Source organism: Vombatus ursinus, unplaced genomic scaffold (assembly GCF_900497805.2).
Source record: "Vombatus ursinus unplaced genomic scaffold, bare-nosed wombat genome assembly UNPS02014774.1, whole genome shotgun sequence".
NCBI classification, from domain to species: Eukaryota; Metazoa; Chordata; class Mammalia; order Diprotodontia; family Vombatidae; genus Vombatus; species Vombatus ursinus.
In genome coordinates, this window is record NW_020954552.1 from 19,739,921 (window position 1) to 19,764,740 (window position 24,820).

The window sequence follows — 24,820 nt, forward strand, 5'->3', positions numbered from 1 at the left end:
GTAACATGCTTAGCACTGCACCTGGCACATAGGTGCTTAATAAATGCTTGTTTCCTTTTTAAGGTCCTTTTTCAGCTCTGTAATCCTCTGAACTTTTTTTTTAATTCTCTAGTGGATAATAAAGACATTGAAGTGGATGATATTTAGTTTCTGCTTGATTATTGGCTGCTCATAAAGCTTTTTTGCTTGAGTTCCCATACCTAAGAAATGAAATGAGCATCCTTTTCTTTTGCCCAGCAGCTAAATTTCCTGGGGCTACCAATCCTGATGCTAAGAGTTGACATTGCTTTTCTAGCTCGGGATGAGAATGAATCCACCATAATTACTAGTCCCAAATCTGCAGTAGTCTAGCATCAGTTTATATGAGATAACATGCCTAATACTATTCTAAAAATTGAATTTACCTTTTTCCACAGGGTCAATTAGAAAGGTCTTACTTCTAACTTAATATCTGTAGGTCTAGAATTAGTTGAGAAGTCATGGACTTGGGGGGGGGGGTAAGTATTTATTAAGCTCCTACTGTGTTCTAGGCCCTGTGCTCTGTGTGTGTAATTCAGTCATAACCTGGTGATACCAATGTTGTTATCATCCCCATTTTACAGTTGAGGAAACTGAGGCAGATAGGTTAAGGAACTTGGCCAGGTTCACACAGTGTCTGAGGTGGTGTTTGAACTCGATGCTAATGACTGCATGCCTAGCACTCTGCACTATGGAGTCACCCAGCAGCCTCTAGGAAGCTTCAGAGCAAACCTCATGGACAAAGTTCACCTTGTGATTGAATTGTCCTCAGTTTTGTGTTGAGTTGTTTGTGTATTTACCCTGCAAGAGTTTCAGCTATGTCTGTCATCTAGATGTTTAGGCAAGACATAGTGCCCTTGTGTTGTAGTTGTCAAAAATGTGATGAGAAAAGCCTAATTGCTGCCTCTAGGCCCAGTTATAGCAGTTCCTTGAGATCTCACAATCTTTTAGATGTGAGGACTTGGAAAAGTGCTGAGATGTGTTGAGATGTCTAGGCAGGAAGGCACAGATAGGAGTGTGCTGAATTCTGTGTAACTCATGGAATGGGATGGCAGTTAGTAGGGGTAGTATTGACCTCCCAGCACTCAAGTATTAGAATATGGACATCTTGGCTATTTCCACATTCAGCACCTATTAATATAACATAGAAGGCTTTAGTACATCATCTGTCTCATTTTGCCAGCAATTCTAAATTAAGCATAGTGATAACCATGTTCAGACATGAATCAGCAAGCATTTACGGGCCTATTATGTATGCGTCAAGTACCTTGTTAGGTGCTGGGCATACAAATAGAAAGATTAAGACAGTCCCTGTTCTTAGGGAGCTTAAATTCTATTGGAGGAAATAATTGTGTTCCTATATATGTACATGCAGAATAAATACAAAGTTGTTAAATAGTGTGCTGAGACTAGGTGTGCCACTGTTTTTCTTTTTTGAAGGGTATACAGTTTTATTTCCCCACTTATCCAGTGGTGAGAGAGAGTGTGTGTGTGTGGGTGTGTGTGGTGTTTAACTGAATAGCAGCATGTGCCTTTTATGTATTAAGTGTAATGGCTTATCTTTATTCTCAAGGGACCACTATGTTGTGTGCATTTAGTTTACATTTGTCATTGTGTTTTCACATCTGTTATCTCACTTGAATTTTACAACATTCTATGAGGTTGTCAGAACTAGAATCAAAGTCTTTCCCTCAAACTAAAATAAGCCTTTTTTGGTACAGATGCTAGTTGTGAGATACTGCCTTTTTTGATTCTAAGACCACATAAAAATATTTTCCGTTTTTTCTTTGTTTTTGAATCCTGCAAAGATTCATAAAATGTGTTTAAAAAAACAAAACAAAATAGCCCATTACTTTGAAATGCAGCAGGATGGAAGTAGAGTTGTGAGAATATTGGAAAAAGTTGATATAAAGATTCACTTGATATTTGCTTTGTTTAGCATACTAAGTGCTAGGTGAGAGCATTGGTTGCCATCCAAGTTAGGAAATAAGACTACCAAATCCAGTGGAGGGCAGATGGTGGAGACAGTAATATTTGATTCACCTCAGGACACCCTAGAACTGGGATGGCTAACTATATTTCAATATAATTGGTTTCCTTTGTAATAAAACATTATTCTGATAAAGGGGTCCATAGGTTTCATCAGACTGCCAAAGGGGTTATAATTTTTAAAATGGTAAACACTCTGCCCTAAAAGAAGTGATATTTTAGTTTAGTTTTTACCAGTAATGGGTGATTGCTCTGTTTGTGCCTATATAAAACAGTGTATTCATTAACTTTCAGAATGTGTCACAAAGTTCATTTAATATAGTGCATTGTGCCTCCATTGGGCAGTTCTCTTCCTACTGATTTTTACACCTGCTTCAGATGAAAAATAGCCAAAGGCAAAGGAAAGCAACATTATTAATTTTCCTAAGTATTGGGGGGAATTATGCTCATTGTCTTACTTGCGAATGGGGTCTAGCTACTACGTCATTAACTTGTTTAGTCTTTGAATGAAATACACTTAAAATCATTCATGGGATGTGGGTGTAGTAATTCTTTCTTTTAAAAAATCTTATTTATTTGTAATGGAGGAGGAGAGGGAGGAGACATTAAACAGGTAAAGGAAGTTGTGATTTTAATACCAGTGTATGTTACCTATTCAGTAAAAGAAAATTTCTGTTTTCTTACAGGTCCTTCAGTCTTGGGAGACTATGAGGGAGCCTCTGCACCCAGGGAAAATGTTACCCTTTACAGGGGGGAAGGGTAAACCAGTAGGGAATACAGTACAATCCCAACCCTACTGGGAGGGGCGGGAGGGAGGTGTTGCCGTCACTGTATTAAGTCGATGTTGGGAAACGTTTTAACATCTGGAGCCTTTGTGGGTGGAAATCTGTCTCCTATTACAACTCCGCACTGGATGTGAAGAAGCAAAAAAAGAGAATCTATTCACAAAACAGCACATTCTGAAATATTATGGGGAATTGTACCAAAACAAGAACCATATAATTGAACCATAGGGATAAGAAAGAGAGGAAAAATTCTTTAGCGCACAATAAAGGAAACCTAAGAATGGGGGTTACAAACAGTAAAGAGGCTTTTTTTTTATTTTTTTAATTTAATATAAGGGTTTTCTACATAATTTTCCCAGTTGATGGGATTTCTAGTTATTTGCATGTTAATGAAGAACTACACAAATGAAGTTAGTACAGTTAAAATGGAGCTTGCTACCCATAGTAGAGGCAGGTTCCTGTGAGTTACAATTTAGGTACCCCAAAAGAAGTTGGAAATAAAACAAGACAAATTAAAACAAAATGAAGCGCCCTGTGAAATGCCAAATGAGTCACTCCTTTCACCTTTTGGGGAATGGGGGTGGGAGAAATGGGGGAGGGCATATCAAACTAAAGATTGACATCTTAATTTTACATTTAAAACATTAAGTAGTGAATATAATTTGACGGTTGTACTTCATTAGATTTAATTTTTAGACCAAGGCATTATTAATGTGCAGTTTAAGGTTCAGGCATGCATTCTGGCTCATAGTGATTGACAGTAATTTAAATTAGTGGGAAAGTAGCATGCTTGTATCACTTAGAGTGAGATTGGTATTCATTTACCTATGTTGCGCCAGTTTGTGTTGCAGTTTACCAATTCAATATAGCCCTGCATTTAAAATTCCTTTAAGATTCTGTGGATTTTATTTTTATTAAGACTATAGATATAAAGTACTGTAGTTTACAGTTAGGCCTTGAAATATCTTTTTAGGATCTGTTAGGAATAAGATTGATATTGTATTGTGTGTAACCTGCACAATGTGGAAAGCTGATATACCTGTGCAAAACCTTTGCCTCTGTGCTGTCAGTGTGATGTGCTTTCTGCATGGTTATATACTACTAGTGATTTTATCAAAACTTCTAAAACAAAGTTTCATGGTAAAAGATCTGTAAAGGCTGCATAAATGTTAGTTGGCACGTCAAGACAATTGTAGAAGTTGATGACATGATTGCTATATTTCAGTGTTTATTCCCACTCAACATATACCTTCTAAGCTTTCTTTTTTGTTCAAAGCATGATCTTAAAGAGATGTTTAAGTTATGGATGTAACGCAGGGTCCCTGCACTGTATGGCGCATGTTGGTGGCCCTCTGTGCCCTAGACACATGCACAAGGGGCAAGTTAAAAGCGACAGAGTGAAAGATGGTTTGGATCCTCTTCATTTCATTTGTTTAGCTTTTCTGTTGTTTTCTCTACTTACATGTATTCCTGTGAATAAATCCTTGTTAAGTTAACCCTTTACTTTTCCTTCCATGTGTATTTTCTTATATACTGTGAATGTGAAAATCTAACTGGTACACTTGATCTTGTGTCCACATGAAAGTGCAAGTCTTTATTAATTTAGATTGCCTGAACAGTGTATCCCATGATGATGAAGGAAAATGGAGAGATTTCTTTTAACTCTGCTGGTCAGAGGTGAAGCCACACCTTTCCATTTTTCAAATGCTGCATAATTAATCTGCAACAAAAATGTTAAGCCATAACAGCCTTTTTGTATTTTTAGTTTCTCACTTTTGCATTGTAGAATGAATACTGGATAACAGTTTTTATAAGAAATTGCTCCTCTTTGCATGGTTCTATTCTTTAAGGGTATTGAATGATACAGCCATTGCACTGAAGTTTTGAGCTGTGTGCGTGAATTTATAAATGCTGTTTCAAAATCATTTCAAGTGCATGGTAGCATGCAGCAAAATTTTTACACATTCCTTTCCCCTCCCTCTGCCCACTTCCCCTTGGCTTTGCAAATTTCAGTAAATGATGTGCTCTTGGAGTTGTGGTGCGTAAACTGAATGAAGTAAATTCAGTAATGCCAGATGGAGCACCTTATTTGTTTTAATTTTGAGTTAGATCAAAAGGGCACATTGCATTTTTGCTTTCAAATTCCATTGCTTCATTCAGAGCTCTTAAATTTTGCTTCCTAGTTAATCTCTCAGCCTTCTAAATTGGGTCACTATTTTATTAAATGATAACCTAAGTGTTACAAATTACTATTAAAAGTTTGGTAAGGGAAACAGCTTGGATACAAACTTTAATATTTTTGTAAGATAGGTATTGGTTAAGTATTTCAGAGGAAAATGACAAAAATTCACTCCAAACATAAAAGCTAAAAGCAATCTCTCATATATCTATATATAGATCTGTGCACATATATATCTATATATAGATACATAATTCAGTGTTATTTGGTCCTGTTTCTTTGTGACAACTATGTGTTGATTTAAAGCAACACTGTCCGTGTTAGATTAGACCATAGATGCAGTTTTGCAAGTGTTTACCATATTTACAGGGATATTTAGAATTATGCCCATTAAGGGCTATCAATCTGGCCTCAGAAGTAGGAAGAGAATACTTTAAAAAAAATTTTTTTAAAATGCTTAAATAGGACTACCATTATTTGAGACTGAAACATTCTCTTGAGGGGGTCCTTTTACTAGTACATAATTAAACCATATTTCTAATACATAGTATAACAGAGATTTGCAGAAGCCATTTAAGTTTTAGTTTTAAGTAAGATCCATTCTGATTCAGCATTAATAGTTGTGATTCAAATTATTGCATCATGGGATATATAAAGCATCTTCTTGTGGTGTAGTCTTGACAGTTTTTGAATGTTGACTGAATGTTCATGGAATTGTGAGTTTGTCTTTGTTACATTCCAGTGTTTCTGCCTCTTGGCATGCTAAAAGCACGGCTTACTTCATCTGCTCCTTACACACTGAATAAAGTGCTGTTAGTGTGCTCAACTACAGAAATAGCCGCTGCTAAGTGACGTAGATTTTCTACTTGAATATTTTTATGTTGTAGGAACCTCAGGAGGTCAGTGTTTACTGTTCTATATATATGCCTTCTTTTTTCCTGTTTGAGCTTCCCTCTTTGAAGGATTCTAACAGTGAACAAAAGCTGCTGATCAACCTAAGTTGGTAACAGAAAGTGTATTTAATATCATTTAAATGCATCTTTTGGCAGTTCCAAGTAAAAATTATAATAGTACATGAACTTAATGCCACAGGTTTTCTTTTATGTATTCAGGAAATTAGTCTGCTTTTCATATTGTCTAATCTCTAATGACTTCATACTGTGTAAAAATCATTTTGTACATTTTCTAGTTGGTTATTTTCAAAATAATCAATGTGTAAATAATAATCCTTTAAGAGCCAGTTCTGATGCTTTAGATTATTGCTACTTGGTTTTGATGGACACGTAAGACACATCATTTAAGAGTGGAAACTAAAAAGCTTAGTTAAGCCATTGCATCTTTAAAAGAAAAAGTCAAGTAGCATTCATTTTGTAATTAACATTGATAGACACTGTGATATTTTTTTGTTAAGACTCTTTTTGCATTGTTCTGAAGTAAATTACATATACTGTAAAATAGAATCAAATGTATATTCTAAAATTTCAACTGGCTTTCCTTAATTAAAACTCTTTGCATACTCAGTTATGAAATATTCAGATACCAGTTTTATCTCAGGTGAATAAATTCTTGTACCCTTTTTTGTTTGGGGGGCACATGCTTGTTAAACTCATTATACATGTTCTTTATGTATTTCGTAGAGGAACTTCCTATTTAGCCCAATTTTCCTACCCAGTTATTAGCGCCTGGGGTTGTGTAAAACCTTTATAGGGGAACTACCTACAGGTTTACCTCGAGATGGGAGGATTTGGCTCCCCCTCCTCAATCACCCCCTAGCTACACATTCAGGAATAGGCAAATGGAAGATTTTCTCCCCTGAAGTTATTCAGAAGACATATTATTTAGCACCCTGCATAGCTGAAATGGGATAATTGGGCTGATTAAATTTACACTATAATTATTTCAAATATAGCCTTTTATGATGGGGAAAAATTGGTTTCATATAGGTAATATATCTTATTCATATTGAATGTATTAACATAACGGTGCAAAAGCATTCTTCTCAAGGGAAGGATGTATCATGCATAATTTCAACTTAAGTCCTTTAAATAAAATACTTTAGATACAGCACTGCATATTAAGTTTATTGCTAATAAAATACTAGGAACAACTTAAATGAATATTAACAACTGCTCATTAGTACTATTATTGAAATGTAGGCAGTGAAATCTTTAAGAACCTTACAAGGTTTGCAGAGTATCTACTAAGGGACTTGTGGTAGTTTAAATCTCCAGAGAGTTACTTACAGTTAACTACTAAGAATACCACCTAGTATTGTTTAGTTGGACACCAATTTAGTTTGCATACAGATAGTCATTACATATTGAGACATCTCTGATGCCACTTAAGAAAAAGATACAACATTGCTGAAGGGTAATCTTATTCACCTGTATGCTTTCTGATAATTTGGTGGAGTTTTTGTGTTTTTTTTGCTTTGTATTATATAGGCTTTCCCCAATTGATATTTATATGTGCTAATTATTAATCTCTAGGTGTAATTGTTAGAATAATTGATTTTATGATAAATTGTCATTTATTGTGGTTTGCATCCACCACAGTTATTGTGAATTTTTTTAAATGAATGCTTAACTAGCAGAATGTATGCATGATTTGAAGGAAGTTAGAAAATTTTCCAGTGTGCTTTTTTTTTTTTTTTTTTTTTTTTAATAACCTAGCCAAATCTGTTTGCCAAGCACTGTATCACTGGTTAGGCAAAACAGTTGTTTACTTTAAGAAAAAAATTATTATGCCAGTTTAGTTGACTTACAGTAAAATCCCATTATGCCATGTCTAGGTATTCTATAATTTTAGAGATTAACTCGGATCACATACCAAGAAAGAACATGACATGGTAAAAGTGATTACACAGCTTTTAAAGTTAGGTGTCAGTATTGGCGCCCCCTCTCCCCAATACCAGCATTATAAAGGGGTACCACTGTACTTTCACCATACTTCTTGTTTTTCCTCTGAGCATATAACCAAACTAAGGGTGTAGATAATTTTATGAAAGCAGCGATAAGAAAGTACTGTGTAATTAGGTTTACTTGGCACTACTTAAATTTAAATAGATTGTCCTAAATAGATTGTCATTTGCAAGGATAAATAAGTTTAAATATTGTAAATTAACTAATATTAAAAGTTTTTCAATTTAATACTTTGTTAACATTAGGTGCAATAATTTAGTAGTTTAGCATTAGTGAAAAACAACTGGATCTTTCTGCTGACAACTTAGGTTGTATGAGTTATGCTTAAAAGCTTTAAATCTAATGTTTCTTGTATCTGCCACACAATGTTAGAATGTTTCCTTCAAACATCCTCCTGCAATTTCTCAAGCTGTACTAAATTGATATACCTTTAAATTGATATACCTTGAAGTCTGACTCTGTGCTAACAGAACTTCATTTTAAATAGAATATGGTTTTAATTTTTGATAAGCTGCTGAATTTTAAAGAAAGTTTTTTGGGGCCACCAAATATTTTGGATCATGCAGAGAATATATATTGTACTGTAGTAATTTTGTATTTACATTTGTATGATGTGACATAATAGATGTGAATGTTAATCACTGCTTGACTGTTAATAAAGTTGTTTAAATATAGATGTTGCACTCTGATTTTTAATGGAAGATTTGAGGGCCCCCCTCCTCATTTTGTGTTTATAAATTATGGCTATTCTGGAATGGGGCACTTTTGTTGTTTGGCATCATCCATTTTGAAGATTGATATTTTCTACGTTACCTGAACATTTGACCAGATGAAACTTTTTCCTTTTATTTTAATTTCTGTTACCAAGATGTGAATTGTTTGAAGCCTTTTTCCCCCCTTTAGTATTGGGGTAAAAGAAACCAGCAAAGTAGTGTTTTGTTTTTTTCATTCATGTGAACAAAACTCTTATCCAAGGATAATGAAATGGGTGCATATGTGTTTTTTTTAAATTGAGGCATTACTATCATTTTAGCCTTTTAAAATTATGGTGAAATAAACCTTTTACGAAGTACTAAGCTTGAAGGCTGCCTGTATCTGTCTTGCACAAAGGAAGCATTCAGTGATTGTGAAATGAAGCACAAGTCGTCTGCAATATGAAAAATGGGCATCAAGTTGCAGAAGTATGGTTGCACATCGTTGTAAACCAAAATTAGATGTACTTGTTTTAGGAGGGTTGTTAGTGTAACTGGGTTGTTTTATCAGGGCATATTCCCTCAGTGTGATTTGTGTATAAATACTTGAAATTAATCCAGCATATAATACAAATATGTAGGAAAGTGATGATTGGAATTTGGTTATCACATTCTAAAATTAAGCTTTAGGGTAAAAATTGATCCTAGAAATTACTACTTTTTGGGGGTGGGGTGAGACAATTGAGTGTAGTAATTTGTCAGGGTCACACAGCTAGGAAGCACCAGCCGTGGGGTCAGGAGGACCTATCTACTGTGCCACCTAGCTGCCCCTGAAATTGCTACTTTTTAAAGAAAACATAGTTTACCTTTATTGTCAGAGAGGTCCACGTTCATGTTTGTATGGCAATTTATAGAAGACTAAACCTGAAGCTAAAATGTTCAGTTGGCAATGCTTTATATTTTGAGTTGTCTTGGGGTAATTTAAAGTTGATAAAAATAACTGATCATTTACAAAGTAATCTGTATCAATTTAGGCACTTCAAATATAAACTGAAATTTTCTGTTGATAATCAGGGGAGTCAGTTTCATAAACTGAAGCAAATTATGGATTATTGTATGGTACTTAGAATTATTAAAATTTGTCAATCAGTTTTAAATTAAATGAAAATTGATATTTTTACTCAGGTAAGTTGACCACTTTTCTCTCAAGCTTTAGAGTACTAACAGTTATATTTAATGATTTGTGCTTTTGATCAAGTGAATCACAATGTTTGTGTGTCATTAAGTGATTTTAATTTTGTAATGAATAGATGTTTTCTTAAGAGCTTCATTTTACTTGGGAGGCTTAAATTGATGTCTGTGTGGTAGGTTTGGTTGCCTGACATATAAAAAGTGCTTTGCACGGGGTAGGAGAGAAGGTAGAAATGTGGAGTATGCCTGGTGTTTATGGGAAGATTCTAGTGTACTTTTTTTCAGTAATCAAGTTCTGCTTAGTAAATTGGTAGTATGCCATGTATATGCTTATAGTTCTTATTTTGTGTTATACCTTAGTACTAAAGTTAATACCAAAACTGAGTTGCTTGGAATCATTGAGAATGTAAATTACATTACTCTTTTTTTTTTTTGGTGGGCACTCAAACTACTAAAAATTGATAAAAGGAAGGGATGAGACCACACCCTGATTCTATAAACCTGGTTCACATTGTAAAAATCACTGATAGAGTGACTTGGGTTAGATCATCCTCCAATTCATGATCTATCTACTACCACTTCCCAAGCAATATTAAAGTGATGATATCTTTAAAGGTGTCCTTCATTTCTGGGGATTATTCCTTCAGTCACCTGGTCTGTATGACATTTAGTGACTTTGTGGAAGTAGCTCACAATTTATTACAATAGGAAAGGCAAAGAGGTTGAATTAATCTCAATCAGGCTATGAATTTGAAGGGTTCCATACAATATTAAAGTGCATGTTAAATACTTTAAACAATGGAGCTTAGGTTTAACTATAAAGTATTTAATTTCAGAGTTTCTGTTTTAACTTCAAAGTTGGTGGGGACCCATTACCTTAGAATTGGAAAGAGACTATCCAGTCTTTAACATTCTAGACAAGTGTTCGTCCTATTTAGCAAAATAAAGACCTAAAATCAGTAAGTTAAAAAAAAAAAAAAGACTGTAGGAAGGAAGAGATAACACTGCTGACTCAAACTGGATGACTTTTAGAGTGGTTTGAGGAGGTAAAGAAAATTTCCTCCGACCTTCATCTGAGATAAATTTTTAAAGGTAGACATGGGAGGGGGATGAATTGATTTGCCATTGGTGGCTTCAAATTCATACTATTTACAGAAAGTGATACTCTCTGTTTATAAGGTCAAGTAAATTAATCTAAATTTTTTCCTACAGTTTAAATTTAGTAAAGTCCTCAACAAAATGTATGACTAGAAATATCCCTTGAAATATTATGAATGTGGGTCCTGAGGCTAAGGAAACATTTAGAGCTGGAAGGAACCTTGGAGACCATTTAATTCAACTCTGGCCCCCACCTTACCCCTTCATTTTACAGATAAGGGGATTGGCTCAGAAAGGCAAAGGGATTTTCCTGAAGTGGGGGTGTTTTTTTTTTTTTTATTCAGGACTTCTGATTCTTTACTGCAAATTTACTAGGATATTTCTGAAGTACAACTACCCAAAATCAATTTGGGGAATTGTATTTACAAATACGTAGTTAAAGTAAATTTTAACGTATAAGGTTGAGGGAGTAGAGTCCAAAGTGATTAAAAATTAAATTCTGACAAATTCAGTTTGGAATACCAAAATAATAGAGCTAAAGGTTTTTAAAGGGTTTGAACTTAAAATTACTCATCTGCCCCCTTAAAACTAGTGCTTGGAGCAACACTGATCAGAATGGAGAATTCACAGTGGTAAAAGGAAAGAAGTAGGGGCCTTGAACAAAATAGTTGTTGACAGCAGTTAAAGCTTAAAAAAAAAAAATTTGTTTTTTTAGTTTTTCATCTGTGACAAAAGTTGTCCTAAGGTCCATTGATCAGGGACTGCTTCCAATCGTATGATAACCATGGAGACAGGGACTGCAGTTCATTATATTCAGAGCCCAGGCTGCACTGATCATATATACAAAATGGATCAGTGAGATCCCAGCATCAGTTTTTTTTCTTCCCCAGAGACCAGCATCAGTTTTAAGCTACATTACATAGGTTTTAGTTATGTAAACAGGATGAGTACAATGGAATTCCCAAAAAGCAAACGAGGAAAGACAATGATTTGCAGATCAAAGAACAGATAAAACAGGAAACAGGATTGAGAGAGGACCTGTAACTGATAAACTCTGTTTTGCAGACTAATTACTTGAGGTGCTTATCTCTAAATTAATTGCAAAATTAAGCCAGAAATTCTCTTACCACAGTAATTTTCCTTACTATCAACCCTTTCTCCTACCATGGTTTGGTAGCATAAATAACTAATTTTAATAAGTATGTTCTGCTCAGATCTTTTTTACATAAAATACAGTCGAATGTGATTACATTTGATAAATACAATAAACGGATTGCATGCATTCCCAAGAGACAAACATGCCCTTTTGCCATAGCATCCTGAAGCGAGTAAGTGTAACTCACCCTAAATTCTATTCACCAAATTACTTCATTTTGACTTAAGAAGCTTTTGCTACTAGGTGGGATTCTGAGTTATGAGTACGCTAATTTCAGCTAACTAGGCATTGCAGGTACAAATGGATAAAATAAGTGGAAAGGAATTACAAGCTTAAATCCCTTTTGATGACTACAATCAGAATAAGAGTATTCTTCAGTATCTCATTAACAAACATTAAGCTACAATGTGCAAAGCTCATGCTAGACTCAAGGGGAGATAAAATGTCTTAATCAAACATTAAGTGCCTACTATGTGCCAGGCACTATACTAATAAGCACTAGGGATTCAAAGAAAGGAGGGGGGGAGTCCCTGCTCCTAAGGCTCTCACTGTCTGAAGGAGACATCATGCAAAATCTATGTATAAATTAGATACATTTAAGATAAACAAGATAAAGGGGTGACTACCATTATCCTCATGGTTCTATGTCTAGTAATAATGGATCTGTGGCAACAGCCTGCAGACATTTTAGAGAACGTAATTTTAAATACTCTTTTGTGTTCTTTTTTCTCCACTGACTCCCTGTTTTATAAATGAAGTGGGACTCTAAAGTAATGATTTTAAACAGAAATATTTGAATTTATGTAAGTATGCCCTTTAAGCCACTTCTACTGGCTATATACTTCTAACAATGTTGCCCTTGTTAAAAACCACGCAAGTCAGTCTCAGTTACTTAGTTTTGATTTAGATTTTTTAAACAAGAGCATTACTATATGGGGGAAAACATTTTCCTCAAAAAATTATGGGTGATTTAATCCTCAAGTTAGGTATACAGCTTTTCATATTTGAAGGGGCAATGGCTGAGACTGTATAATGTAGAAGTTTTATCTGTCTAAACTTGTAATTTCCTAGGATCATTCATCTATAATTGGAAGGGAACTCCAATTTACATTGCCTTTCTCTACCTCTCCCCCCACTCCCACCCCTCATTTTACAGATGAGAAAAATGTGAGGCCTGGGGAAGTTGTTACTCAAGATAACACAGGTAGGTATCAGAAGCAGGATTTGAACCCAAGTCCTTCATGACTCCATAATTAGTGCTACTTTCTGTCAATCCAGATTGGCAACTGTTTTTCACTTTAGTTTTTGGAGACTTGTACTGGTTGCTAAGAATTTAAGTGACTTGCCCACATCACACAGCCAGTATGTATCAGAGAGAACCAGAGTTGGGATCCTAGAATTAGAAGTGGAAGGGAAGGGACCTTTGAGGTCGGTTAGTCCAACTCACTTTATTGAAGAGGAAAAAAGCGCACCCTAAGAACCATAGTATCAGCAGGGTTCATAGTAGGAAGCAAATAAGATGGAGGCCCTGGGAGAGATTTCCGTTATGTTTTGATGATAAAAGAAGAAAGGAAAGGGGTAAGAGGAAAAGAGAAATAGTCTAGGGAACAAGGAGGAGAACTTACCTTCCATAAGTGGAGGGTGCTAGTGAAAATCTACATTAATGAAGGGGGAAGGGGAGGAGGTATCATTTGGACCTTTGATACAGAATGAGGCAGGTAGAACCAGAACAACTTATACTAATATATAGTTATGTGTGTATACACAGAATATATGTATATATTATATATTGTTACCTCTTAACATGTAGTATGTTTATAGATATACAGGTTAGCATCTAGATTGTATATCATGCCTGTGTATATTCTATATATATGATTGCTGTTTCCTCTCAACATGTTTATATGTTATATACATATACACAGGCATATACATGCATATATATACTCATTTAGATAGATACAGAGTATGTTTTGTATATTTTTTTCATTTCATATGCACTATATATATATTCTGTATCTATACATAGATATTGCTATATGAACACACACATATATACGGAATAGGTGTGTACATACATATCTGTATGATAACCAAGTATATGTGTGTGTATAAAAACATACTAACATGTTGAGAGGTAACATAACCTCTCAAAACTCTACAAGATATAAATTACACATGAGGCTAAGATACCAAAAACTCTCTAATCCCTAACATGATCATTCAGCACCTCCTCACCCACTAATTCTGGTCATGGAGTGGGACCCACAGGCTTGGGTTCTGGGATTCATTCAGCAATTCTCTTGCTATTGCTGCAGTCTTGGCCAAATCCCCTCCTCCCCACCTCGAACTCATACACCCCAACACTCACCCTACTATTCTGTGGCAAAAAGCAATGGAACTCAACTCTGTTCCTTCTCACCCTCACTCCATACTGAAGAGCTGGAGGCATAGAAAAGCAGAAACATGCTCTGCCCAGACTTGCAATTCACACACTAAACCGTAGCTCAACCACAGAGCTAAAAAATAGAACTGGGGCAGAGTGCCAGAGTGTTTGTGAGTCTCCATAAAAGCTTATGGAGGAAAAGCTAGGTGGTGAAGTGAATTAGGAGGACCTGAGTTAAATCTGGCCTCAGACAATTGACACTTACTAGCTGTGACCCTGGGCAAGTCACTTAACCCTGATTGCCTCAGGAAAAAAAAAAAAGCTTATGGAAAGGACATAGACATCCAACTGGGGCCAATCTTGTTGCCCAGAAATGGGCTGAATTTGGGGTCAGTGAAAAGTGAATTCCCCAGAATGGAGAATTCCGACTAAGACCTAAACTGAGACAGCTTTGAGGTTCAGAGCTTGGGGAATCCATTATCAAAGGGTAAGAAATCAGAAAGTAAGTGATAAGAAAACATAAGGAAAAAGGACTAAAATTACCAAAGATCTTAGGAGAAGAAAAAAAATTTTGTTAAGGAAAAAAACAAACCCTGAACATAAGCAAATAAATCAAAGGGGAAGATAATTATGAAAGAAAAGAAGACTGTCTCTGGAACATCTAAATGGTCCAAACAAGTCTGAATAAATATTGCAAGACATAGGAAAATGACTGAACACCTGAGGAGCCAAAGGACCATGTATATTCCCAAAAGGGGTTCAAAAGAGAAATAAGAATAATGAAAGAATTTATGGCCAGAAGTCATTGGCACAATAGGAAAACCTTGAATCCATGCTCATAAGTTTCTCTAAAGAAACAAAAGGAACAACACCTGATTGCCCTTCACTTCTGTGTATTCATATTTCCAACTTGCAAAAAGAAAAGCAAAAATCAGTAATGTTAAAAGAAAAGGAAAACACACTGATCATGAACACAGGATGCAGAGAGATAAGGACTGGAGTTCTCACAGAAGAGCACAACAAAGTCAAAAAACCTGAATACCAGAAATGCAAGAAATGATAATAATAATAATAATAATAACGATAAACCTGCCCAGAATTTGTGAACATAAGAAAGTGCCAATCTAAAGAATCCACAGGTCACTTCTGGGGGAAAGAAAAGAATAAACCTATGCTGTAAATTCCAAGAAACGTGCTGGTTAAATTAGACAATTATATTTATTTATTTATTTAGGCAACTGGGGTTAAGTGACTTGCCCAGAGTCACACAGTTAGTGTCAAGTGTTTGGTCTGAGGCTGAATTTGAACTCAGGTCCTCCTGACTTCAGGGCCAGTGCTCTATCCACTGCGTCACCTAGCTGCCCCAAATTGGACAATTCTAATGACAAGCAACAGATTCTGCAAGTAACCAGGAAAGTGGCTTTCAAATATAAAGAAAGGAAATTCAAATAACAAAAAACTCTTCCGTCTCAACAGAAATCACAAAAGGAAATGAAATGTGTTCCAAAGAGCCAGGGAGTTCCAGATGCAACCCAAAGTGACACACCCTGCATACTTGAGCCTATAAGAAAAAAAAGACAGATTTCAATAATAGAGGAGTTTGAAGTATTCTTACAAAAAAAAAAACAGATGAACAGATTATTTGCTTTTCCAACACCCTAGACAATAGAAAAACAAGATAAGTAAACAAATATAGCAACCAGAGAAGACATAAATAACAAAATAATCTGTAATTGAAATAAGCAAATATAATATATTATAAATATAATTTGTAAAGGCAAAATAATATATAGAAATTATATTTATAATTCACAATTACAAATGTTGTATTAAACTAGTTATAATACATCACACATGTGTATTATATAATATGAATACTTTATATTATATAAGATGTATCATTTATAGTTACATATGATACCACATAATGTATCATTTACATTTATATATTATATGGCATATTTATATGTAAATATTTATTAAATAAAACAAATATAAGGGGGAAAATCAAAAGAGAAAGACACCAACAACAAAACAACAACAACAAAATAATAACAGATGAGAGTTTTCTTTCTAAAAGAACACAAGGAGACAAAGGTGAAAAAACTTAAAGAGAAATGGTAGCACAGGAAGTTTCCTAGGAAGAGGAAGGGTGCCAGGAGAATGAGTAAGGTGGCAAAGGGAGAGATTAAAATGGAGAAAATGGGGATTATTCATTTATTTATTATTTATTATTATTTATTGTTATTTATTTATTTATGTTAAATACATTTATGTTAAAAACAAAAATTCACAACATAACATAAATAAATAACCCTCAACTCAGAGAATAAGTTCCTGCTGAAGACCACTCCCATAGTAGAGGGAGATTCTCTAACAAGAAATGGGGACCTTGGGGCAGCTAAGTGGCGCAGTGGATAGAACTCGGGCCTTGGAGTCAGGAGGGCCTGAGTTCAAATCTGACCTCACACCAAACACTTGACACTTACTAGCTGTGTGACCCTGGGCAAGTCACTCAACCCCAATTGCCTAAAAAAAAAAAAAAGAAATGGGGACCTTAAATGTAGGGATTTGGTACTTAAGAGAGATCACTACCTCTTAAAAAATGTTGTGCATGGACAATATTTAGCCACAGGAGGAGAACTGGAGCTCCTGAGGGCAACAGACATTAAGATGGGTGGGAGGACATGGACCCAGTGGGGATTTTTTTTTGGTGGGAAATAGGGGGAAATGATCATGGGGCACTCAGAAGATAGTAATGAACTGCACAATCAGGGATACAGGAAAATTTCTACCATGGGGCAATACTTTTTACCCTTTCTAACTCTTCCAGGAATTAAAGGTTTTAAGTTTGAGGCACAACAAAATAGGGGGGAGGAGTCAATATCTACAAGACAATAACAGCAACAGTTTAGAAGAGGAAACTCAAAACAGAGATGTTATTTACTTTGATTCCTTAAGGAGTACAGAGACTAAAGAATACGTATGTGTAATATGAGTCCCATGTGGAGTGAGGCCCACCTGTGTTGAGGGCTGTCCTTGTGTGGTCAGAAGGAAGGCAGAATATACATCCCTAGTCTCTAAAAGAACATACATCCCTAGTATCTTCTTCCTCCATCCTTCTCCAAGGGAGGCTTTAATTATAAATTAAATTTATTTAATTCCTGCCAGGAACAATGCAGGAGGTTAGGGCCTGAGGCCACTCTGCTCTCCTCTGAGAGAGGGGATAAGTAATGTGTCTTTAAATATTGTTATTTTAGGAGATACGATTAAGTTCAATCTAACTTCTGATCACTGTGTCATTATTAGTGGGGAGAAGGAGGGCCCTAATCTCTATATCCAAGATTTGATCCCTTTGCCACCAAATACCAGTCCCACAATGAACACACATAGTAAATAGCAAAGAAATCTATTTAACTAAATCATTGCTGAATAGAAATCAGAGAAGACACACACAGGAGAGTATGTACCCAATAACACAGAGTGATGAAATTCTCCCATTGGAAGCAAGAGGAGTTGTAGATCACACCCAAGGGGAAATTCTCTAATATCTCTAGAGTAGCAAGCTGGGGATAAGGGCATAATAGAAACTGCCAGCTCATCTCTTGCCTTCCCAGAGTCTTTTCCTTCAGCAGTCTAAAGTGGAATTGGCTCTCCAGAAGGTGGAAGCCACAAGTGCCCAGAGCAACTCCAAGCTTGAAGCCTTGTAGCTTGAAGAACTGAAGAAGGCTTGACTGCTCTCTCTCTCTTGCCAACTTCACCCCACTCCTCACGTAGGACAGGGTATTCATCTCTACCAATAAGGAAAGAGTTATATTTGTATAAGAATCATGAAGCAAAGAATAAAAATCTAGACTAGAAACGGAAGAACATTAATGAGTAAAAGGGAAAGACATTTTTTAAAGAAATAAAAATTTGCAGAGGGAGGTTTTACTTAACTGAGAGAAAACAGAAGATTGACATAACTTTAAAAAAAAGAAAAAGGAATTAATAAATTAAACAAAACTCTAAAACTAAGGAAACAGGTGACAAATAGGAGAGGATGGGACTTGAATATAAGGTGAAGAGAATCTGTGGGAAGTAGATTAAGCAAAAATAATTGGAGACAAAATACTGTCTTTGCAAAGGAAAAGGAGCAAAAATGTTCCAATTTAGATAAACAATATTAGAGACATGTGGAGGAAAATATAAACCTAACTTTTAATTTTAAATATAAATGGATTAAACAATCTAATAAAACAAAAATGAGTGGCAGATTGGACAAGAAAACAAAACACAACACTTGCTTAGAACTGAGGTTCAAACACATGGCCAGCAGGCTGCACTGTATGTAGATACCAACACTGTATGTAGATATGCCCAGAACTAGATTAAAATGCAGTTGGGAAATACTTAACAACATAAAAATAAAATGAAACATAGATAATGTTAATATGTGGTTTTCTAAGCCAGTATAAGACCAGAAGGGATCCTTATGTTCAGTTTAGTGGCCTCAGTTTCTATTTGAGTTTGACACCACTGACTTAAAGCCAACACACCTAAAAAGTAAAGACATATAAAGAAATAAACTGAAGGGCTAGAACAAAATTTACTATGCATCAGGTGAATCCACAAAAGCAAGAGTTGTAATCATGCTGTTAAAGCAAAAACAAAAATTCACAACATAAAAAGAAATAAACAATGAAACTACATTATACTGAAAGGAATTATAGACAGTAAATCAATATCAATGTTAAATATGCTCCAAATTCTTTAGCATCTAGATTCATAAAGGAAAAATTAACTTAATTACATTAAGGCACACACAGCAACACAATAATACCTCGAGACTTTGATGTCATTCTTTCAGTTTCAGACAAGTGTTATGAAGATGAACAAAAGGAGAAACTAGACCTAAAAGACTTACAGTGTCTTCTAAATGGGCTTGCTAAATAATTTATGTATTTCTCAAAATCACAAGGAATTTTTACAAAAGTTGTGCATGTAGTAACTCACAAAGACAACTGCAAACATACATTTGCATATAATGTAAAAAGGCAGAAACAGTAATCATCCTTTACAAACCATGATGCAATAAAAAATAGTAACCAATTTAAGGAGCACAAACAAAAGACATTAACCCAAATGGAGGCTTAAAAATGGAATACTAAATAGTGAACAGGTCAAAGAACAAGTAATAGAAGCAACGATTATATAAAAGAGAATGATACTGTTGAAATACCAAAAGTTCTGGGATGCAACTAAAGCAGCCCACAGGAAAAAAATACTATATCCCTGTGATATGACCAACATTTTCCTGATGCAATTTCCTTCAGCCCCAGCTTCTCTGATGCAAACTCCTCTCCCCCACATCCCACAACATGATTGGTTCCCTGACAACCTCCGGGTCAAGAGGCATGAAAATTCCCAGGTACAATGCAGTCTGGGCCTCTCAAGACTGGTGGGTGCCTGAGACCACCTGAGTCACCATACCCTGATGACTTACTAACAAATGGAGATGAGAGGAGCTCCATCTATTGTATCTCTATTGTATATTTTCGCTCTGTTGTGTCGAAGTAAAGTTCTTCCTGTTAAATATTCAGTGACTTGCAAGTACCTCTTTTTGTCCCAACACCAAACCTGAACTAAGAGGGTACTGGTGGTACAGCTACATCTCCAACATTTGGTACAGTCTTGGCAGGCTGGGACAAGAGCAGATAGCCTCCTGGCTCACACAGTAATTGAGTTGGGGGAACAGACCAGCAAATATAGAGGAGGATCTAATGATTAGATGGTAGGATACTTCATCACTTCCTGTTGCAAGACTGTGTATGAAGAGTCTGTGGGATCTGAAGCAGGATTCCATTAGAGCTGAGGAATTAGCTTGGTGGGTGCTGCAGAAGGCTGTCCAGGATAGTAAAGAAAGTAGCAAGGCCAGCATGTTGTTGACTCTTCTGCTTAAGTTGGACTGCCAGTATAAATAAACTGGGACAGTAAATTCAGCAGCTGGAGACAGGGATGTCCTTGACTTTCAGGGACAGTGAAGTGAAAGCCAGGGACATCTAATGGGGCTAGTGGCCAAGCAAGAGTTCTCTCTTATGAGGTTGGGGATGGGGAAGGGGGTGCTCAGGAACCTACCCTAAGGTCTCAGACCTAAACCAGGTCCCTACTAAAATTTGAGCCATGAGATTGAAAGAGGGCAGACTTGGGAGAAGAGACTGGGGCACTCCTGCCCAGGCTAAGAAAGTTGCAGGCTTATCCTATCACTGCTCCCAGGAAGAGGCCAGTGATACCCTGTCCGGAGGAAGTAGCCTATGTGCAGATCTCCAAGGAGCTTTGGCATTTGCAGAAAAAGTTCAAATAGAAACCTGAAGAGTCCCCGGAGGAACGGCTCCTGAGGGTATGGTTTAAAGGAGGCTTCCTGCTATGGACTTCCACTGGGGGAACTGACTTTTTTTTTACCTAGCCAATTACATTTGTTAGAATTTCCAGAGGGTTATGTTCTTTGTCCCGTTTTATGTGACTGAGATGGGGAATTATTTGCACCTTGCTGTATAAAGATGAATTCCCCTTGCAGCCAGCTCAAAGATGGGGATCTGCAAAAGAGGGGGTGAAATTCCTAAAGGAAATGATACATTGATACATTGCCATTTCCTTCCCCCCACCCTCACCCCAACAAACACCTGCCACAACCTATATCCAGCCAGTCTCTGGAGCAATTAGATCCTGTCTTCTAGCTTGGAGCCCTATCTAAATGGCTTCAGATTTCAGCTATGGGTCTCCCCCACCACACAACCAGACCAGTTGATCAACTGGTGAATTTTGAGCAGGAGGTTGGGACAGTTGTGGCTTGGGCTGACTCTTTGGAAACAGAAGTCATAGAACATGCAGCTGCCCTGCTAAGTGGTCACAGGGGGATGAAATCATCCACTGGAGGGAGCTTTGATTGTGCCTTCTGAAATGTAGGGTTGATAAGAATGTAGCTGACTACTTGTGAGGAGGGACAGGGTGAAAGGAAAGAAAGAGAATAGGACAAATGGGGAGGATAGACTGGAGGGAAATACAATTACCAATAGTAACTATTTTGAAGCAAGTTTCTCTGATAAGGGCCTCATTTTCCAAACATATAGAGAACCGAGTCAAATCTCTAAAAATAAGAGTCATTCTCCAGTTGATAAATGATCAAAAGATGTGAACAGTTTTCAAAGGAAGTAATCAAAGCTATCTATAGCCATATGAAAAAATGCTCTAACTCACTAGTGATTGGAGACATGCAAATTAAAACAGTTTTGATGTACTACCTCATACCTATTAGAATGTCTGACAGAATAGAAAAAGAAAATGACAAATAGTAGAGGGGATGTGGGAAAAATGGGGCATTAATGCGCTGTTGGTAGAGTTGTGAAGTGATTCAACCATTCTGTATAGCAATTTGGAAGTTTGCCCAAAAGACTATAAAACCATGCATACCCTTTGACCTAGCACAAGCACTACTAGGTCTGCATCCCAACAGAGATAAAAAAAGACTTATATGTACAAAAATATTTATAACAGCTCTTTTCTGCGGGCAAAGAATTTGAAATTGAGGGAATGCCCATCAATTGGGGAATGGCTGAACAAGTTGTGGCATGTGATTGTGATCGAATACTGTTGTGCTATGGGAAATAATGAGCAGGATGCTCTAGGAAAAGCACGGAGCTGATGCAAAGTAAAATGTACTTTGTACAAAGTAACAGCAATATTGTCAGATGATCAGCTGTGAATGACTTAGCTATTCTCAGAAATATAATGATCCAAGACAACTCTGAAGGACTTGTGATGAAAAATGCTATTCATCCTCAGAGAAAGAACTGATGGTGTCTGAACATACTGACTGAAGCATACTTTTTTTTCCTTTATTTTTCTTGAGTTTTTTTTAAAAGTCTATATTTTCTTTCACAACATGACTACTATGGAAATGTTTTGCATGACTATATATGTATAACCTATATTGAGTTGCTTGCCTCAATTGGGGGGGGGAGGAAGGGAGAGAATTTGGAATTCAAAAGTTTTAAAGGTGACTGTTAAAAACTGTTTTTACATGTAATTGAGGAAAAATAAAATAAAATACTAAATAAGAATGTAGTTGATGGCCAGGACATGGACGTGCTAGTAAAACTGTTCAGAGAAATTAAGTACCAGAGCACTTCATGCCCTTTCAGCCCCACCCAAGCCTCCAAAGCTCCTGCCCCATTTGGATCTTTCAGTAGAGGCTATAGAGGGCAGCACAGGGTGGGAGAAGGAACTATGGGCTCAGTAGTTGTACAAGCCTTTTCAGCACCTTCTAGGCATGTTAATGTGGGTAGGGCCAAATAGAAACCCTTATTTTCCTGAACCTGAACCGTCCCAAGTAGTTAACAATATTCAATATTGGGTCCCCAAGGAAGCGGAAGATATTTCTTCTCAAGTGACGGAGATGAAAGCAGCAAAAGTACTTCATTATACCAGTTCCCTTACAACGTTGTATTACCTGTGAGATTACAGTGCAGTAAAGGGAGCTGAACAAAGTCATCATGCCTATCTCTAAAGCTGTTCCTGATCTCATCAGTACCAAGGAGCTCATGCCCATGGTGAATGGTATGGGGCTACCAACATGCCAAGTGTTTTTCCCCCTCTATTCATGTAGCTAAGACAGGGGTGGGAATTTGTTCTGTGAAATTTGGATTCAGTCAAAGGGCCACACTTGAGGACCAAGAGGGCCACATGTGGCCTCCAAACTACAGATTCCCTGCCTCTGGGCTAAGACTAGTCAGGAATTTACTTTCACCTGAGGAGTCTAATAAGCCTTCATTGTCCTTTCCCAGGGCTATCTGAACTCTCCCTCATACTGCCACATTATGGTAGGCAGAGACCTGAAAGAGATTCCCTTTCTGAGGGCATTGGTCTACACTACTACATTGATGACAATAATGTTGACTGAGTCTGATAAGGGCCCATTGGCAGAGGCCCTAGTTCAGATGGTGGCCTGTCCGAAGTGCAAGGGGTAGGAAATCAACCCTAAGAAATCAAGGATCCGGCACAGTCAGTCAAGTTTTGGTGTAATACAGTGGTGAGGAAAACCCAGGGGATTTCAGAAACAGTTCACCCTTTGCCCAGAGTTGTCTATTATGGCTTGCATGATGCAAGACGGGTAAAGCACAGGATGCTTCTATTGCTAAAATAGAAATCATACATTACAATTGTACATACAATCGTTTACCTGAGTGTCTCTGGTGTTAGCACTCTTCACAAACAGATGGTGACTATGACAGAGCCTGAGGCCTCCCGGCCAGACCTTAGAACCCTCCCTCCTCCTCTGGCCCAATGGGCTCCCACCTATCCTTATAGAATACCTGGCTGCTCCTGCTTTGTAGGAAGTTTATCTGTCCAGCCCTTTCCTACCTGGAAAAGGAGATCGACTCATACATTGTGCAGGCCAAGGAGCGGAGCTACGAGACGGTGCTGAGCTTTGGGAAGTGAGGTCTTAACATCACTGCCACTGCCGCAGTGCAGGCAGCTGCCAAGAGTCAGGGTGCCCTCGCTGGTAGGCTTCGGAGCTTCTCCATGCAGGACCTGAGCACCATCCCTGACGATCCTGCTCCATCCTATCAGGATCCCCTCTACCTGGAGGACCAGGATTTGCACCAGAGACCACCCATCAGGTACCATCTTGGGGGCCTCCAGGACAGGGACACTGAAGACAAGTGTCGGTCCGATTCCCAGACGAAGGCCCACACCCTTCCCCGTCCAAGGGAAAAGCCCTTGGTACGGAGCCGGAGCCTCTGAATCGGCAAGAGGAAGCCTCTGGGCACCTCATGCTCCCTAAAGTCTCGAACTCAGAAGAAGGCAGCCCCATCAGACCTGGACAGCTAGTGCCAGCCTGTTTCCATTCTGCTCTACCTCCAGCGACCTTGTCCCTTCTCCTCTGACACCCTACTCTCTGGATGTGGAGGGAGGCTGGAGGAGAGGATGTTGGGTCTGTGGACATTGGAAAAGGCAGAAATGCCCCTTTTTGGTGATGGTTCTCCTCTATTCCCGTATGATCTCTCCTTGCCCCAATGCCCTCTCCCTCACTAACATCCTCTGCTCATCAAAGTGCCTATGCCGGACTTGGGAGGGTCCTGGTCCCCTAACCTGCCAGCCTGGACTGCTTGCCTGAGAAACCCTGGACTTGGCCCTCACCAGCACCTCCTCCTGGCTCTGGGGTGGGGGTGGGGGTCACATGTTCTTAGACCAAATTACTAAAGGCGTCACCGGTTGGCATTGCCCAATTTCTCTGTTTTTGTTATGCCAAAGCAATCCCTCCTTCACGCTTTGACCTGAAGGTTATTTATTGCCCATCTTTTTTTTTTTTCTGGCATCGTCTTTCACCCCTAACCCTTAATGGTTAGGAGGTAGGGGGAGCCTT

The 24,820-nt window shown here is 37.4% G+C and overlaps 1 protein-coding gene and 1 pseudogene across 1 annotated transcript in view; both read left to right on the forward strand.

Moving 5' to 3' along the window:
* Positions 1-8,566, forward strand: part of TNPO1 (transportin 1) — a 74,181-nt gene extending 65,615 nt beyond the window's left edge. The window contains exon 25 of the mRNA XM_027864165.1: positions 2,694-8,566. The gene's annotated coding sequence lies outside the window, so the exon portion shown is untranslated. The remainder of the gene's footprint in view (positions 1-2,693) is intronic.
* A 12,011-nt stretch (positions 8,567-20,577) lies between these two features.
* On the forward strand, positions 20,578-24,340 carry LOC114044632 (annotated as a pseudogene).
* The last annotated feature ends 480 nt before the right edge of the window (positions 24,341-24,820 follow it).